We start from the raw sequence: 19,384 nt of genomic DNA, 5'->3' as shown, positions 1-19,384 counted from the left end.
TGGATAGGTAGGATCAATGTAGTAAAAATGGCAGTCCTGCCAAAAGCAATTTACAGATTCATTGCAATCCCCATTAAAATCCCAGCACAATACTTCCCAGACTTTTAAAGAACAATACTCAATTTTGTATGGAAAAACAAAAGACCCAGGATAGGCAAGACAATCTTACTCAACAAAGCAACATTTGTAGGCATCACCATCCCAGACCTCAAACTCTTTTATAGAGCTATTGTCATGAAAACAGTTTAGCATTGGCAAAAAAATAGACAGGTTGATGAATGGAATTGAATTGAACACCCTGATATTAACTCATATGTGTATGAACATTTGATCTTGGACAAAGAAGCTAAATATATACAATGGATAAAGAAATCATCTTTAACAAATGGTACTGCCATAAATGGATGCTGGTAAGTAGAAGAATACAGATAGACCAATTACTATCATCATGAATAAAACTTAAGTCGAAATGGATTGAAGACCTCAACATAAATCCAGCCACACTGAACCTGTTAGAAGAGAAAGTGGGTGGTACCCTTGAACGAATTGGTACAGGAGACAACTTCCTGAACATAACACCACTAGCACAGACAGTGAGATCAAAAATTAATAAGTGGGACATCCTGAAACTGAGAAGCTTCTGCAAGCAAAGGACACAGTCAGCAAGACAAAAAACCACCCTACAGATTTGGAAATGATATTCACTAACCCCACTTGTGACAGAGGGCTTATCTCCAATATTTCAAAGTATACAAGACGCAAGTCTGCAAAGGATTCAATTAAAACGTGGGCTATGCAACTAAATATAGAATTCTCAAAAGAGGAGTCTTAAATGGCTGAGAGGCACTTAAGAAAGTGCTCAACATGCTTAGCCATCTGGGAAATGCAAACCAAAATAACTCTGAGATACAAGGCCAGTTTGTTTTTTGTTTGCTTGTTTTTTGTTTTTGTTTTGTTTTTGGTTTTTTGAGACAAGGTTTCTCTGTATTGTTTTGGAGGCTGTAGACCAGGCTGGCCTCAAACTCACAGAAACCCGCCTGCCTCTGTCTCCCAAGTGCTGGCATTATAGGCGAGCGCCACCAACGCCCTGCTTACAGTGCCTGTTTTACCTATTCCTGCCAGATGAGCTGGTCCCCTGGTCTCCTGGATCTGCTGGTTTCCTGGTCTTGTTGGTGGAAGTGAAGACATGTAATCTGGGCTCCTCGCTTCCTGCCAGGAAGGGAATATCTGTGTAGTTCCCAGGCGATCCACATGCGTTCCAGCACTGAATATGCTGGTTTCCTGGTTACCTTGTTGGAATAGAATGCCTGGAATCTGGTCTGGTCTGCTACTGCTGGAATGGGAAACTCCATGCTGTTCCAAGGCGATCCCCAGGCTCTGGATCTGCGGGTTTCCTGGTCTCCTTGGTGGAAGAGAAGACCTGGAATCTGGGCTGCTTTGTACCTTCCATGATGGGAAAAATCTGTGCAGTTCCCAGGCTATCCCCTGACACTGGAATGCAGGTCCAGATTCAGGGTATGTTTTACCTTTTCCCTCCAGACCAGCTGGTGCCCTACTATGGATCTTCTGGGTTCCTTGTCTCGTTGGTGGAAGAGAAGACCTGGAATCTGGGATGCTCGGCTCCCACCACGATTAGAAGTTCTGTGCAGTTCCCAGGTGAATCCCAGGCACTGGAATGCAGGTACAGATGCAGGGCCTGTTTTATCTGGTTCTGCCTGAGCAGGTGGTCCCTGGATCTCCTGGATCTACTGGTTTTCTGGTTTTGTTGGTGGGATAGAAGACCTTGAATGTGTGCTGCTCGCATCGTGCCTGGATGGGGAGCTCTCTGCAGTTCCCAGGAAATCTCCAGGCACTGGATCTACTGGTTTCCTGTTCTTGTTGGTGGAAGAGAAGACATGGAATCTGGGCTGCAAGGCACCAGCCAAGGTGTGAAGCTCTGTGCAGTTCCTAGGCAATCCCGAGGCACTGGAATGCAGACCCGGAAGCAGGACCTGTTGTACTTGGTCCAATTGGTCCTGCTTGTCCCCTGGCTTCTGTGATCTTCTGGATTTTGGTGGAAGAGAAAACATGTAATATGGGCTGCTCAGCTCCTGCCAGGATGGTAAGCTCTGTGCAATTCACAGGATATACGCAGGTACTGGGTCTGCTAGGTTCCTGGATTCGGTGGTGGAAGAGAACCCCTGGAAACTGGCGTGCTTGGCTTCTGCCAGAATGGGAAGTTCTGTGCAATTCCCAGGTGATCCTGAGGCGCTGGACTTCAGAACTGGATACAGGGCCTGTTTTACTTGGTCCACCAGAGCAGCTGGTCCCCTGGACTCCTGGGTCTGTTGGTTTCCAAGTCTTGTAGGAGGAAAAAAGACCTGGAATCTGGGCTGAGCGGCTCCCCCCAGGAGTGGAAGCTGTGTGCATTTCCCAAGCAATCCTCATGCATTGGAATGCAGTCCCATATTCAGGGCCTGATTTAAATGGTCCACGGGAGCATTGGTTCCACTGGTCTCCTGGGTCTGCTGGTTTCCTGGTCTCCTTGGTGGAGGAGAAGGCCTGGAATCTGGGCTGCTTGGTGCCTGCACGGATGGAAGATCTCTGCAGTTCCCAGGCGATAGCCAGGCAGTGGATCTGCTGGTTTCCTTGTCCCGTTGGTGGAAGAGAAGAACTTGAATCTGGGCTGCTCTGCTCCTGCCAGAATGAGAAGCTCTGTGCCTTACCCAGGTGTACCCCAGGCATTGGAATTCGGGACCGGATGCAGGAACTGTTTTATCTGGTCCTGCCAGATGAGCTATTCCCCTGGTCTCCTGGATCTGCCGGTATCCTGGTATTGTTGGAGGAAGAGAAGACCTGGAATCTGAGCTGCTCATTCCAAGCCTGGAAGGGAAGCTCTGTGTAGTTCCCAGGCAAACCCCATACGTTGGATCTGCGGGGTTCCTTGTCATGTTGGTGGAAGAGAAGATATAGAATCTGGGCTGCACGGCTCTTGCCATGGTGGGAATATCTATGCAGTTCCCAGGCTACACCCAGGCACTGGAATGCAAGCCCGGATGCAATGCCTATTTTATCTGGTCCCACCGGACCAACTGGTCCCCTGGTTTGGATCTCCTCATTTACTGGTCTCATTGGTGCAAGAGAAGACCTTGAATCTGGGCTGCTCAATTCATGCCAGGATGGGAAGCTCTTTGCAGTTCTCAGGCGATCTCCAGGTACTGGATCTACTTGATTCCTGGTCTCATTGGTGAAAGTGAAAACCTTCAATGTGGGCTGTTCAGCTCCATCTGAGTTGGGAAGCTCTGTGTAGTTCCCAGGAAATAGTCATGCACTGGATCTGCTGGTTTCCTGGTCTCATTGGTGGAAGAGAAGACCTGGAATCTTGGCTGCTCGGCTCCTGCCAAGGTGGGAAGGTCTATGCAGTTCCCAGGCCATCCCCACACACTGAATCTGCTGGTTTCTGGTCACCTTGGTGGAAGTGAAGACCTGAAATCTGGGCTGCTCGGCTCCTGCCAGGATCAGAAGATCTGTGCCGTTTGCAGGCGATCCCCAGGTACTGGAATACAGGACTGGATGCAGGGCATGTTTTACCTGGACAAATCTGACCAGCTATTCCTCTGGTTTCCTGGATCTGCTGATTTCCTGGTTTTGTTGGTGGAAGAGAAAACCTGGAATCTGGGCTGCTCACCTCCTGCTGGGATGGGAAGCTCTGTACAATTCCCATGCGATCCCCACTCACTGGATCTGCTGGTTTCCTTGTCTTGTTGGTGGAATAGAAGACATGGAATCTGAGCTGCTCAGATCCTGCCATGATGGGAAGCTCTGTGCAGTTCCCAGGCTATCCCCAGCCACTGGATTTCAGGCCTGGATGCAGGGCCTGGTTTACCTTGTCCTCCCAGACAAGCTGGTCCTCTGGTTTGGATCTGCTCATTTACTCTTATCGATGGTGGAAAAGAAGACCTGGAATCTTGGCTTCTCGGGTTGCACTGTGATTAAAAGTTCTGTGCAGTTCCCAGGTGATCTTCTGGCACTGGAATGCAGGTCCATATGCAGGGCCTCTTTTGGTGTAAGAGAAAACTGGAATCATGGCTGCTTGATTCCTGCCATGATTGGAATATCTGTGCACTTCCGAGGCGATCTCCATTCACTGGATCTCCTGGTTTCTTGGTCACATTGCTGGAAGCAGAAGAACGGATATCGGGGTTGCTCTGCTCCCACCAGGTTTGATGCTCTTTTCAGTTCCCAGGCTATCCCTAGGCACTGTATCTGCTGGGTTCCTGGTCCCCTTGGTGGAAGAAAAGACTTGGAATCTGGGCTTCTTGCTTCCTTCCAGGAAGGGAAGCTCTTTGCAGTTCCCAGGTAATCCCCAGGCACTGGACCTGCTGGTTCCCTGTTCTTGTTGGTGGAAGGAAAGCCATAGAATCTGGGATGCTCTTCTCCCTCAGTGATGGGAAGTTCTATGCAGTTCCCAAGGCATCCCCAGGCACTGGAATGTAGGCCTGGATGCAGCGCCAGTTTTCCCTGGTCCTGCTGCACCAGCTGGTCCTCTGGTCTACTAGGTCTTATTTATTCCTGGTGTAGCTGGTGGAAGAGAAGATCTGGAATCTGGTCTCATCGGTTCCCTTCTCGATTGGAATCACTGTGTAGTTTCCAGGGGATCACAGGCAACGGATCTGATAGTTTCCTGGTCTCCTTGGTGGAAGAGAAGAACTGGAACCTGTGCTACTCAGCTCCTGCCCAGATGTAAAGGTCTGTGCTGTTCCTAGGCAATAGGAAGACACTGGATCCTCTGGTTTCCTGGTATTCTTGGTGAAAGAGAAGACCTGGAATCTGAGCTGCTCCCTTCCTACTAGGAAGAGAAGTTCTGTGCTGTTCCCTGGCGATTACCAGGCACTGAATCTGTTGGTTTCTGGGTCTAGTTGGTGGAAGAGAAGACATGGAATCTGGGCTGCTCAGTGCCTGCTGGAATGAGAAGATCTGTGCAGTTGCCAAATGATATGCAGAGACTGGATTTGCTGGATTCCTGGTATCATTAGTGGAAGAGAAGATGTAGAATCTGGGCTGCAGGACAACTACTGGAATGGAAAGGTCTGTGCAGTTCTCAGGCAACCACCAGGAAATGGAATGCAGGCCAGGATTCAGGGACTGATTAACCTGGTATTGCCTTATCAGCTGTTCCCCTGGTCTCATGGATTTGCTGCTTTCCTGGTATCCTTAACGGAAGAGAAAACCTGGAATCTTGACTGCTAGTCTCCTGCCAAATGGGAAACACTGGCAGTTCCCAAGAGATCCCCAGGCACTGGAATGCAGGCCCAGATTCAGGGTTTCTTTTATTGGTCCCTCTGGCCTAACTTGGGCCCTGGTCCCCTGGATCTGCTACTTTCATGGTGTCGTTGGTGGAAGAGAAGACCTGGAATCTCAGCTGCTCATCTCCTGGGATGGGAAATTCTGTGCTGTTCCCAGGAAATATTCAGGCACAGGATCTGCTGGATTCCTGATCTTGTTTGTAGAAGATAATCCTGGAATCTCGGCTGCTTGGCTCCTGCCCAGATCTGTGTAGTTTCCAGGACATCCCCAGGAAATGAAATACAGGCCCGAATGCAGGGCCTGTTTTACCTGGTCCACCTGGACCAGCTGTTCACCTGGTCTGGATCTGAAGGTTTCCTGGACTCTTTGGTGGAAAAGATGATATGGAATCTGGGCTTTTCGAATCCCACCGGGATGGGAAGCACTTTGCTGTTCCCAGGCAATCCCCAAGCACTGGAACACAGGCCCAGATTCAGGGAATGTTTTACCTGTTCCAGCCAGAGCAGATGGGCCCTGTTCTCCTGGTTTCCTGGTCTCGTTGGTGGAAGAGAAGACCTGGAATCTGCTGTGCTTTGATCCCTCAGGGATTGGAATCTCTGTGCAATTCCCAGTTGAACCCCAGCCCTGGAATGGAGGCCTGGATACAGGGCCTGTATGGCCAGATCTGACTGGACCTAATGGTCCCCTGTTCTGGATCTGTGTCGTGGTCTCTTTGTTGGAACACAAGACCTGGAATCTTGGCTGCTCATCTTCAACCAGGACAGGAAACTGTGCATTTCCATGGCCATCCCCAGGCACTGGATCTGCTGGTTTCATGGACTCGGTGGTGGAAGACAAGACGTGTAATCTTGGCTGTTCTGCCCTTGCAAAGATGGGAAGCTCTTGCAGTTCCCAGGAGATCCCCAGGCACTGGAATGCAGGCCAGGATGCAGGGTCTCTTTTACCTAGTCCTGCAGGATCAGCTGGTTCCCTGTTCTCCTGGATCTGCTGGTCCTGGTCTCGTTGGTGGAAGAGAAGACCTGGAATCTGGGCTGCTTGCTTCCTGCCCAGAAGGGATGCCCTGTGCAGTTCCTAGGCGATCCACAGACACTTGGTCTGCTGGTTTCCTGGTCGTGTTGGTTGGAGAGAAGACCTGGAATCTCGGCTTCTCGGCTCCTGCTGGGATGAGAAGTTTTGTGCTGCTCCCGGGTGATGCCCAAGCACTGGAACACATGCCCGAATGAAGGTCCTGTTCTAACTGGTCGCCACAGACCAGGTGGTCTTCTGGACTGGATCTGCTGGTTTCCTGATTTCATTGGTGGAAGAGAAGACCTGCAATCTGGGCTGCTCGGCTCCTGCCTGGATGGGAACCTCTGTGCAGTCTTGATGCTATCCCAAGGCACTGCAAGGGAGGCCTGGATACAGGGCCTGTTTTACATGATACAGCTGGACTTGCTGGTTCCCTGATCTGGATCTGTTTTGTGGTCACGTTTGTGGAAGGGAAGACCTGGAATCTGGGCTGCTCGGCTTACACCATGATGGGAAGCTCTGTGCAGTTCCCAGTCGATCCCCTGGCACTAAATCTGCTGGATTCCAGGTCGTGTTGTTGGAACACAAGACCTGGAATCTGGGCTGCTCATCTCCCAGTGGATCTGCTGGTTTCCTGGTCTGGTTGGTTTATTAAAAACCCTGTCATCTGGGCTGCGTGGATCCTGTGGAATGGGAAGCTCTGTGCAGTTCCTAGGCAATCCCCAGGCACAGGTTCTGCTGATTTTCTGGTCGTGTTGGTGGAAGACAATATGTGGAATCTGGGCTTCTTGGATCCTGCTGAATGGGAAGCTCTTGCAGTTAACAAGAGATCCCCAGGCACTGGAATACTGGCCAGGATGCAGGACCTATTTTACATGTTCCTGGACGACAAGCTGGTCCCCTGGTCTCATGGATCTGCTGGTTTCCTGGCCTCGTTGGTTGAAGAGAAGTCCTGGAATATGGGCTGCTAGCTTCTTGCAGGGATGGGAAGCTCTGTGCTGTTCCCAGGTGATCCCCAGATACTGGTTCTACTGGTTTCCTGGTTGTGTTGGTTGGAGAGAAGACGTGGAATGTGGGCTGCTGAGTTCTGGGATGAGAAGTTTTGTCCAGTTCCCTGGTGATCCCCATGTGCTGGAACGCATTCCCGGATGAAGGTCCTGTTTTCGCTGGTCCCACCAGACCAGCTGGGCTTCTTTTCTGGATCTGATGGTATCCTGATCTCGTTGGTGGAACAGAAGTCCTGGAATCTGGGCTGCTTGGATTCCTTCTGGATGGGAAGATCTGTGAACTTTACAGGCTATTCCCAGGCACTGCAATGAAGGCTGGACCTTCTGGTCCCCTGTTCTGGATCTGTTTCATGGTCTCATTGGTGGAAGGGAATACCTGAAATCTGGGCTTCTCGTCTTCCACTGGGATGGGAAGCTCTGTGCAGTTCCCTGGAGATACCAGGGCACTGGATCTTCTGGTTTCTTAGTCTCATTGGTGGAATACCTGACCTGTAATCTGGGGTAGTCTGTTCCCACGGTTATGGGAAGTTCTTGCAGTTCCCACAAGATCCCCAGACACTTGAATGCAGGCCAGGATATAGGACATGTATTATGTGGTCCTACAGGACAAGCTGTTCCCCTTGTTTCCTGGATATGCAGTTAGAAGATTTGTTCAGTTCCCAGGTGATCCCCAAGTAATGGAATGCATGACCGGAGGCGTGACCTGTTTTACATGGTTCCACGGTAACAGGTCTCCATTTGTCCCCTGGTTCTTCTGGTTTCCTGGCCTGGTTGATGGAAGAGAAGACCTGTAATCTGGGCTGCTAACTTCCTCCTGGGATGGGAAGCTCTGTGCAGTTCCCAGGCAATCCCTAGGCATTTCCTGGAAATGTTGGTGGAAGAGAAAACCTGGAATCTGGACAGCTCATCTCCTCCAGGATGGGAAGATATGTTCAGTTCCCATGTGAACCCCAGGTAGCCAATCTTCTGGCTTGGGGGTCTCATTGGTGGAAGAGATTATCTGGAGTCTGGGCTGCTAGCTTCCTTCTGGGACGGGAAGGTCGGTTGCATTTCTCAGGCAATCACCAGGCACTGGATCTGCTGGTTTCCTGGTCTGGTTGGTGGAAGAGAAGAACTGGAATCTCGGATGTTTGGCTAGCTCCTGGATGGGAAGATCAGTGCAAGTCCCAGGCGAACCCCAGGTACTGGAATGCAGGTCTAGATGCAGGGCCTGTTTTACCTGGTTCCACTGACCAGCTGGTACCCTTGTCCATTGGATCTGCTGCTTTCCTAGTCTCGATGGTGGAAGAGAAGACCTGTAATCTGTGCTGTTGTATACCTGCCCTGATGGGAAGCTCTGTGCAGTTCACAGGCGATTTCCAGGACTGCAATGCAGGCCTGATTCAGGGCCTGTTTTACCTCATGCCTGCAGAAGAGCTGGTCCCCTGGTCTCCTGGATCTGCTGTTTTCCTAGACTAGTTGGTCGAGGAGAAGACCTGGAATCTCTGCAGCTGCTCCTGCTGGGTTCAGAAGCACTGTGCAGTTCCCAGGCGGGCTCTTGATAGTAGAAAAATATTGTAATGCATTAGAGAAAACAGATGCCAAACATACAGGTTGTACAGTAAAAAGATGCTAGTGCCAAACATACAGAGCAACCAAAAGCTCTACACTTAAAATGGCTAAAATATGAACCTGTCTGGGTAGGTCAATGGTATATGACTTCTGATAACTTAGAGGCTTTGGAGAAGTTAGTTCAGTAACAGCTAGACACTGGACATATAGCGTTATCAATTAGTGCATGGAATTCACCTGTTTTTGTTATCAAGAAGTTGAGGAAATGGAGATTGGTTACTGATCTTAGTACCATCAACAAGATAATTCAGCCTATGGGCTCTCTACAACCTGGGATGCCTTTACCTTCTCTAATACCTAAGGATTGGCCAATTATAGTTATAAATTTAAAAGATTGCTTCTTCACTATACCATTGAAAGAAAAAACACAGAGAAAAGTTCACCTTCACAGTACCTACTTATAATTATTCCCAACTAGTATGGATATTCCAGTTGAAGGATTTGCCTCAAGGTATGTTATGTAGGCTGCTTGGTGTAAGTATGTTTTGCATAAACCTCTGGAAATAATTGGTAAACAATTTCCACAATTGTTAACATATAATTATTTGGAGGACATATTACTGTCTGATTCACATAAAGTTACTTTGGAAAAGGTGTTTTAAGCAGTAAAAGAAACTTTATCTCACTGGTGATTACAAATTGCCCCAGAACCAACTAGTGTATTTTAGGGATGTTATGACCTCGGTCTGGAAACCAGTATGTGTGTTACATTGGGGAAGCGGTTTTGTTTTTGTTTTCACAGGAAAAGCAATACTTTGAATTCAATGGAAATTAATCAAGGTTCAATACAAGGAGAAGACACCTCAGGAGGAGAAAAGACAACAGCTTCTCTACAAGGTCATATTCTACCATGGATAAGTGACCTCAAAAAGCAAAGAGAATTGTTTTTTCTTCTTCATAGGAAAACTCAACAAAAAGTCACTGGACATATGGATACCTAAAAATGAGTGGACAGCTACTCTGAGGACCATCAGATAAACAATAACTCTGTGTGATATCAAAGTATAAATTTCTCTATATTGTCTTTTATAATAACCATTTCTCTTTGTTTCTTAAAATGCTTTAGTTCCCATTCATTTAACAGATGCTGGAGTTGGATTGGCTCTCCTTCTCTAAATTCAAGTATATTGTTTAAATAAACTTCAGAATTTCTGTATTATATCACAGAGACATTTATATAAGACAGAAGAAAACAAAATTAGGGAATGTCATCTGTGGATTTCTTTTTCTGAAACATCTAATCTCCATGTTTTCCATCTTCCCTATTGTCCCCTTTTCTAGCATGCACACATATAAAGTTAAAAATTACTTTGTTAACCTTAATTTTTGAGTTTTCCAGAGAACAAGGGATTTCCTGACAGAAATATTCAACTGTTTCAGAAAAAGAATGGGGCTCTACTTCATTGACTCCACCTGAATCAACTTGGTGTATCTGAATTGTCACAAATCATTGACATCACCAGACAAGCAGCATCCTAAAAATGGCTGAGAACTACATCAATCAACATATCTTCAGACCAAGGAACTGGTACAGTGCACCTTCTACAATCTGGCCAGTGCTTCATAGAGAGTTTCCCTCAACACTATAACTCCAATAAGGAACACCATCAAGCATCTCCTGCCAAAGCAAGACTGTCTAACCTACTTAAAACTTTAATACAGAAGCAATTTCCTTCTCACATATTCCCATGCGATTGTCATTGTCCCATTCTCAGCAGGATGTAGTTTTGAGAATTCCAAACTCCCTCTCCTACTTTTGATTTGCCAGATAGTTTACACTTTATAGGTTAAGTCTTCAATTACTTAAAGGTTGGGATTGCAAGGAGTGGTTCAGACTTGTGAATAACATTTAGATAAGCTTAGGCTTAGATGGGATAGATGTTTGAGACATTCTGTTTATTGACAAACTAAGTTATGTTTTAAGTTTAAACACCTTCTTTAGACTAAAAAGGGAATTCTAGGAGGAAAGTTAAGACTACAGCATTAGGCAGGTTGTGCAGATCCACGAACTGGAGCAGCAAGCCTTCAAGGCTATGATGAGCTTCATTTGCACTGGGAAGGCAATGGACCAACACAATGTGGCAGATGCTCTGCTTCCAGCTGCTGACAAGTGTGTCCTGGAAATGAGTTGAATGGCAGTTTTGGGAAGGGAGAGCACGGCATATCAGGGAGACTTCACAAACTTCTCTAACTGCAGATCCAGAGGAATGAAGTCCTCCTCTTGTCTCTCTGGGTGCATCCATTTCTATAAACCAAACACAATATTAAGTGAATAAAAATATGAAAACCATTATGTGGATTCTGTGGTGTTTCTGTTTAAAGAAGCCTATATTAGTTCATCCAGTACTGCTCAGGTTGTGCGAATTTGGTTAGCATCCTCATGGCTGCACCATTCACACAAAGCCTCACTACTCTTTCTTTGCACCTGGATTTGTCGGAGTAGATGCCAAAGGTGAGGAAGAAAACAGCATCTGGCAGAGTCTTTTGGTTGTCTAGTCTTTGCCAAAGACTTTATGGGTTATTAAAAAGGAACAGGACATGGATTTAAAATGTATACTTGCCCCACCTGAAATGTGGGTCCGCTTTTAGATATTGGTAAAATAATTCTTCCATCTACACCACTGTTAAAATGAATTCTCTCAGGGAGACAGGCTCAAAGGTTGGGTCTTTGCTGCCCCTACTTGTCCTCCTCTGCCTGACTCTTTCAGTTCTCCTTTGACAGCTCTTTCCAAATTAAACAGGAGTCATAGATTAAGTTGGTAATCCCAACAAAACGCCCTGATGATGTAGATACCAAAGTTTGAAGACAGCAATTCCGTGTGTGTGTTGCAGCCGGGCTATGGTCAAATCATACCCACTCTGCAGAAAGAATTTGCTGTCTTTTGCTAAACTTATAGCTTGAATTATGGGATACTGAAATTATTATTTCTAACACTTATAGTTACACTAAAGTCAGGAGATAAGATACTTTGTTTCTTAAAGAGGAGAAAAAGAAATCATAACATTATTGCTTTGTGAGAGAAAATTCCCAGCTGAGATTGACTGAAACTCTCAACATGATTGATCTTGAGTAGGAGACTGCTCACAAACAGGATATAAAGCCCTCTTCCTAGAAGAAAGAACCTCCAGGCATTCATTTAATAGTTTAGGAAGGAACTCTCTCCTCTACATCTCTCTGTGTGTCCCTCAACTTGAATCTCTATTTGTCTCTGTCTGTCTCTCTGTCTGTCTGTCCCTTTTTTCTCTTGCTCTGTGTCATTCACTGTGTGTCACTCCAATTCTTTCTTCTATGTATATCTCTGTGACACACAGCATGCCTTCTTTCTGTGTGTGTGTCACCCTGACTGTCTTTCTGTCTGTTTCTTTAGCTCTGTCGCAGAGCAATTCTCTTTCAATCTATTTATCTACCTCCACCAATGCTGTGCTTGTCTGTTTAGAATGAAGGTAACTGTCTTCATGTCTGTTGCCTTGTAACAATCTCATCTCTCCATTAATGTTTATGTATGTCACTCTTTCCCTCAATCTGTGTCTGTCTCATAATCTATATCACTGTTTCTCTCTCTCCCTCTCTTTCTCTCTTACTTCTCCTTCTCTCTTTCTCAATCTTTCTCTGTCTCTTCATATCTCTCTCTGTTTGTCTGTGTTATTTTGTGTGTTTGTTTGTGTGGGAGTGTGTGTGTTTCTGTGTGTGTGCAAAACCTGCTGTGTCTCTCTCTAACTCTCTCCATGCTTAACTATATCTACTATATGTGTATTTGTTCTGTAAGGTTCTTCCACATGACAAGTGATTTTCTCTGTTATGTGGACTCTCGTGCAGTTCCAGAAGTGAGCCTCATCCTATGGGGACATGAATGCTTTGTCTCCATTAAGTCACCAAGAGAACAACCTACCCAAATAAACCACCAAGTGCATTTGACATGATACTCTGTGAAAGAGTCAATGCTTTCTGCCTCTGTGGCTCCCAGTTCCACAGGAGAGGCTGCTCCAACTCTCCAGAAGCAAGCTGCAGGACCACAAGTTAGATCACTTTTCTGACAAATGAGGGGCCTTGCAGTGATAGCCTAGCTTCCTTTCAATTGACACTCTTGAGGAAAGGGGAACCTGCAACAGAGAAGAGTCTCAGGTGGTACTAGTTATCCACCTGTAATAGGGGCTTTACTGAGGAAGCAACTTTTTCAGGGCTCATATCCAGTTGATTGATTTATCCTGTATGGAGTGTGGGAGAAGCATCAGGAACAGACTTTCAGTAGACTTATGCTGGATACCAATGAGTGGAAGTACTTCTCTTTCCTCCTGGCTTAGGGATTCCCTCCAGACATCATGAACTGAAGAGGTATGGGGAGCATTTTACTGATCAAATTTGAAGAGGAGCCATTAAATCTCCTTTCCTTCAGTAACTACTGAACATATTCTGATATACAAGAGAAAACTCTCTCGTTTTAAAGGTCCTGCAGAGTAAGCATGGGAGCTCAAAATTTGGAGAGGAGAGAAAACACCCATTAAAATATAAAATGTGCCATGTTTGTTGTTCTGTGTTGCTGTTACCCCACTCAGGATTGTTGTCTTCTAAATCCATCCATGTGACTGCAAATTCACAATGTCATTGTATTTCCACCCTGAGTCGTACCCCATTGTTTAAATGTACCACATTTTCCTTATCCAGTTTTCAGGGGAGGGTCACCTAGGTTGGTTTCAGTTTCTGACCATTACAAATAATACTTCTGTGAGCATAGATGATTGGTCGAATGTCCATGTTGTATGGTTGTGTATCTTTGGTTATATGCCCAAGAGTGGCTATGCTGTGCTTTGTTGTAGATTGATACACCAACATTTTGAGAAATGGCCACCCATATTTCCACAGTGGCTTACAAGTTTGAACCAGCAAAGGAACAGTGTTCCCCTTACAGTATATCTTCTCCAGCATAAATTGTCATTAATGGTTTTGATCTTAGCCATTCTGACCAGTAAAAGATGACATCTTAGATGAGGTTTGATTTTCATTTCCCTGATGGCTAAGTATATGGAGCAGATCCTCCATTGCCTTTTGGACACTAGAGACTGTACTGTTCAGAATTCTCTGTTTAGCTCTGTATCCCATGTACTCACACATAAGTAGATATTCGACATAAAGCAGAGGATAGTCAGCCTACACTTTACAACTTCAGAGAGTCCAAAAAACATGAAGGGCCCTAATAGGTAAATGCATGGATTCTCCCATCCCCCAAAAATGGAAACAGACAAGGTCTCCTGTGTATATTTGGAACACCGGTGAAGGAAGAGTATGTTGTTAGAATGCAGAAGGTAGAAGGAGAGCACGAGGGTCTGGGACGGTGAAGTTGGGGGAGGCCACAGGGGAACTGAACAAGGAAAGGGAGACTTGATGGAGAGAGCATTTGTTGGGTTAGCCGGAAATCTGGCTCTAAGGAAATTCCCAGGAATGCACAAGCATGAGCCGTGCTTAAACTCTGAGCCACAGTGGAGAGGGCACCTTAGCGGCACTTGCCGTTGCAATCAGGTTGATGACTACCTTAGGTGTCATCATAGAACTTTCATCCATTAACCCACAAAGGAAGGTGAAGAGATCCACAGCTAAGCACTGGCCCAACTAGTTGACTACAGTCTTGCAGCAGGAGGTGTGATAATATGAGCAGAGTGGACAGGTCCCTGTGTCAGAAACAGCTGAGCAAAGCAAGAATCAAGTGGGAGGTCCCCGAGTCTGGACTGACACCTCGCAAACCTGCATAAAACTGAACTAGTCCTTAGGAATGTGTATGACCATTGTGTGGTTTGGGCAGTTGTTGGGTCCACCACATGGGGAACCAGGATTTATCCCTACTGCATGAAATGTCTCTTGGGAGCCCATTCCCTGTGGAGACATACCTTGCTCACCCTACATATCATGGGGGAGGTTCTTTGGTCTGCTTCCAGTGATGTCACAGATTTTGTTGATTAACCATGTGGGAACTTCCCTTTCTGAGGGGTGGATTGGGGGTTGGGTGGGTAGAATGTGTGCATTGTTGGGGGATAGAGAGTGACCTGGGATCGGTATGTAAAATAACTTTATTTTAAACTTCTACAAATGATAGAATGAACACAGTTTGGAGAAAGATACCAAACAAACAAAATATAAGGTATTGACAGACAGAATCTACTCAGTCCTTGTGAATGAATGAGTAGAATTTAGGATCTTCATGTAACACAAGAAGCAAACTACACTTCTCATGATTGACTCTTGTTCCCTGATCTGACTTTATCTGGAATAAACTCACATCCAAACATGGAGAGCACTGCTTCAGTTGTGGTATGTAGATCCAACTCCAACTGGAACCTTGGAGTTACAGGTACACATAGATCTAATCCTGATCTGGAGGCCAGAAAGACAAACAGACCCTTAATCCAGAACTTGATCTGTAAATAGGCCACACCCTCTGGTGGGAGACAATAAAGGGGCATGGAGAGAGGAAGGTCTTCCTCTTTGCCAGCTAGCCCTTGCTTTGCAGCAAGTCCCTCCCTTCACTGGCAATAGCGACTACTTCCCTGACTTCCAGAATATACTGAAGACCAGTGGAGACGGTCCCACTTTCTGGACTGAGTAAGTACTGAGGTCTTGCACTTTCTCTGCACAGCTAGATACTGTGAGGCTATCAGGCCTACAGCCCTAAGTCATTATAAGGAAATCCCTTTCTTCATATGGTCAGAGTTTCTTTCTATCTGTTCTGTTTCTCTAAGGAACCCTGGTACAAACTCTTTTTATATGAGAGCATAAGTGCTCCAAACCATCCAAGAGTTGAGTAAAATTGTCAAAAGTAGTTACCTGTTGACCCAAGATTCAGTCTAGAAAAGGAAACAGTATAGTGGTGAGATTGCAGCTATCCCTAGAAGCTCAATCTGTCTTCTCTGAATCTAACATTGAAATCTGGATAGAAAATTTCAGAGAGACCCAAGTCTCCTAGCCCCAAAGAGTTGGGGATACAGAGGAAAGCAGAAAACAAAATTCTAAAAATGTGTCTGTGGTGATACATAGTTTACCATTTCTCAAGTCACTGGTGATCAAAAGAGCAAAGCAACCATACTGCTTAGCCAGTGAAGCCAGGCAGACACGTTTCCTCTGAGGACTCGTGGGACAAAGGCAGGTGGATAACTGTGTTCGATCTGTGTGTTCAAGTCTACACATGTACACACTAGATTGAACCAGCCTAACAGAGTAACAGAGCATCATGCCCTTGATCCCAGCAATAGAGTGGTATAAACGATAGGAGCGGTGACTTTCAGTATTCAGGCTCAAGATAGATCTCCAGTTAGGCTGAGGAGAGGTAGCAGTGTGATGCTTGGTGAGAGCACTGTGGAGCCTGAGGAAGAGGCAAGAGCTAGTGGCTTGGCTGCTTTGCTTGCCTGACGTTCAGATTGATGCTTGAGCCCCAATATCAGTCTCTGGTCCTTTTATTTTTGTGTCTACAGTTATCTGTAATTGATGACCTCCAGGTTGAAGAAGAAAACGCCCTACCTATTCATTTTGGAGCCAGGTTAACTGTCAAACTGCCACAAGCAGATATGTCAGGGGACCTGGCAGCCGAGAGCTGGGGCTTCACAGAAGTCAGTTTCCAGAAATTCACCTACATTTGGACCATCGGCAACTTCTGTTCTATCCTGCGGGAAATGAGGGAAGCCATTGAAAGCCCAACCTTCTCCTCAGGAGCCAGGGACCAAAACAGATGGAGTTTGAAAATTACACCCAAACGGGATGGATGAAGAAAGCAAAGGCTACTTGTCAGTTTACCTAACGTTGCTCAGCTGCCCAAGGAGACCAGTGTGGACAAAGTTCCAGTTTTGGATCAATCGATTCCGAAGGAGAGGTAACACAAGGCATGAAGCAGCCCAAGATTCTTCAGGTTCCTAGCAAAATCAGCAGTGGAGTTTCAGAAAGTTCATCCTTCGAGATTTCTTCTTGGCCCAGGAGCCTTGGCTTCTCGAAGACAATGAACTCAGCCTAAGATGCAAGGTGACTGTAGTCCCAAGACTCCTTTGGCTTCTCTAACGAGACCATGATGCCAGGGATCCAGGTTCCAAGGTGCACTCTGGCAGATGAGCTAGGAGAGCTGTGGGAGAATTCCTTCTTCACAGACTGCTGCCTGGTGGTAGCTGGCCAGGAATTCCATGACTCACAAGGCCATCTTAGCAGCCTCGCTCTCCAGTTTTCAGAGCCATGTTTGAACATGACATGGAGGAGAGCAGAACAAACCGCATTGAGATCCACGATCTGGAGCCTCAAGTGCTTCAGGGCAATGATGGGCTTCATTTACACCGGGAAGGCACCGGATCTCCACAGCATGGCAGATGTTCTGCTTGCAGCTGCCGACAAGTATGGCCTGGAGCGTTTGAGGGTCATGTTTGAGGACGCCCTCTGCAAGGACCTCTCCGTGGAGACTGCTGCCCACACTCTCGTCCTGGCTGACCTCCACAGTGCAGGGCAGCTGAAAACCCAGGTGCTGGATTTCATTACAGCTCATGCTTCTGAAGTCTCTGAGATTTCAAGCTGGAAGACAATGGTGGGCTCATATCCCCACTTGCTGGCTGAAGCATACAGCTCCCTGGCTTCTGCTCACTGCTCTATTACTGGAGCCTCCTCCCAAATGCCTCCAGCAATCTTAGGATCCTCTCAGCTCTGACCTACAAGTGTATTCCATAAGCAGCTGCCGGCATTGTTTCCAATGACACCTGCGTAGACTACAGGACACTGTAGCATTTTCAGAGAATCTGTGGAAAGACAGCATGTGGGTTCAGGATTTTAATAGCACTGGAAATAAGTTGAATTGCAGTTTTGGGTAGGGAGAGCACTGTCTTCTGGGATTCTCTACCCAGATGCTGTACTGGTTTGCTTTCACTACATTAAATCTGATACTGGGTAATCAGTGGGGTTGTTGGCCCCAAGCACATCCCAACAGGGTTTCTTTGGAGGAACCTGTCTGTGTAAGACTGAGCAGAGCATATGATCACGAATTTAGTCCAAAGCAGAAAACAAACATAATGTGTGCTTACAAGGGATGAGGAAGAGGAAGCTAGACAGTTTTCCTCTCCAGACCCAATGTGTGGTGAATAGAGCATTGACTCAGTTGGCTGAAGCAGCTGATGCTCCTGCAGAGGACCAGTTCCATGCATTCAGGTGTCTGCATACGATGGAGACTTCTCAAATTCCTTAACTGGATATGCAGAGTAATGATGTCCTCCTCTTGTCTCTCTGGGTTTATCCATTTCTGTAAACCACACACTTTAAAATGAATAAAAAATTTGACAACCATTTTGTGGATTCTGTGGTGTTTCTCTTTGAAGAAGCATATATTAGTTCATCCAGTACTGCTCAGGTTGTGCGAGTTTGGTTACCATCCTCATGGCTGCACCATTCACACAAAGCCTCACTACTCTTTCTTGGCACCTGGATTTGTCAGAGTAGATGCCAAACATGAGGAAGACAACTGCATCTGGCAGAGTCTTTTGGTAGTCTAGTCTTTGCTAAAGACTTTATGGGTTTTCAAGAAGGAGAAGGACATTGATTTATTGAGAATCCATAGTTTACCCACCTGAAATATGGGTCCGTTTTAGATATTTGTAAAATAATTCTTCCATCCCCACCACTTTTGTTTCTGTTTTGTTTTGAGACAGGGTTTCTCTGTTTTGGAGGCCTCGAACTCACGAGATCTGCCTGCCTCTGCCTCCCGAGTGCTGGGATTAAAGGCGTGCGCTACCAATGCCCGGCTCATTCCCACCACTGTTAAAATGAATTCTCTCAGGCAGACAGGCTCAAAGGCTGGGCCTTTGATGCCCCTAACTTGTCCTCCTCTGCCTGACTCTTTCGGTTCTCCTTTGACAGCTCTTTCCAAATTAAACTGGAGTCATAGATTAAGTTGTTAACCCCAACCAAGCTCCCTGATGATTTACATACTAAAGTTTGAAGACAGCATTTCCATTTGTGTGTGTTGTAGCCAGGTTACAGTCAAATCATGCCCACTCTGTAGAAAGAATTGCCTTTCTTTTGCTATATTTATAGCTTCCATTTTGGGATACTGATATTATTATTTCTATCACTTCTAGTTACACCAAAGTCAGTAAATCAGATAGTTTGTTTCTTAAAAAGGGAAAAAGAAATTATAACATTATTGCTTTGTGATAGAAAATTCCCAACTGAGATTGACTGAGACTCTCAACATGATGGATCTTGCATATTAGACTGCTCCACCAAAGGACATGAGCCCCTCTTCCTAGAGGAAAGAACTTCCAGGCATTCATTTAGAAATTTAGGAAGGAACTCTCTCATCTACATCTCTCTGTGTGTCCATCAACGTGTATGTCTATAAGTCTCTGTCTGTCTGTCTGTTTGTCTCTTTTATCTCTTGTTCTGTGTCTCTTTCTGTGTGTCACTGTGATACTCTTTTCTATGTATCTCTCTCAGTGACACACAGAGTGCCTGTATTTCTGTC

At 46.0% G+C, this 19,384-nt stretch overlaps 1 pseudogene; it reads left to right on the top strand.

Moving 5' to 3' along the window:
- The first annotated feature begins 16,457 nt into the window (after window positions 1-16,457).
- On the top strand, window positions 16,458-17,578 carry LOC121138649 (annotated as a pseudogene).
- Window positions 17,579-19,384: the final 1,806 nt, after the last annotated feature.

Source organism: Mesocricetus auratus, unplaced genomic scaffold (genome assembly GCF_017639785.1).
Source record: "Mesocricetus auratus isolate SY011 unplaced genomic scaffold, BCM_Maur_2.0 contig_5683_pilon_obj, whole genome shotgun sequence".
Taxonomy (NCBI): domain Eukaryota; kingdom Metazoa; phylum Chordata; class Mammalia; order Rodentia; family Cricetidae; genus Mesocricetus; species Mesocricetus auratus.
The sequence above is the reverse complement of the archived record's forward strand: the minus strand, read 5'-3'. Positions and strand labels throughout refer to the sequence as shown.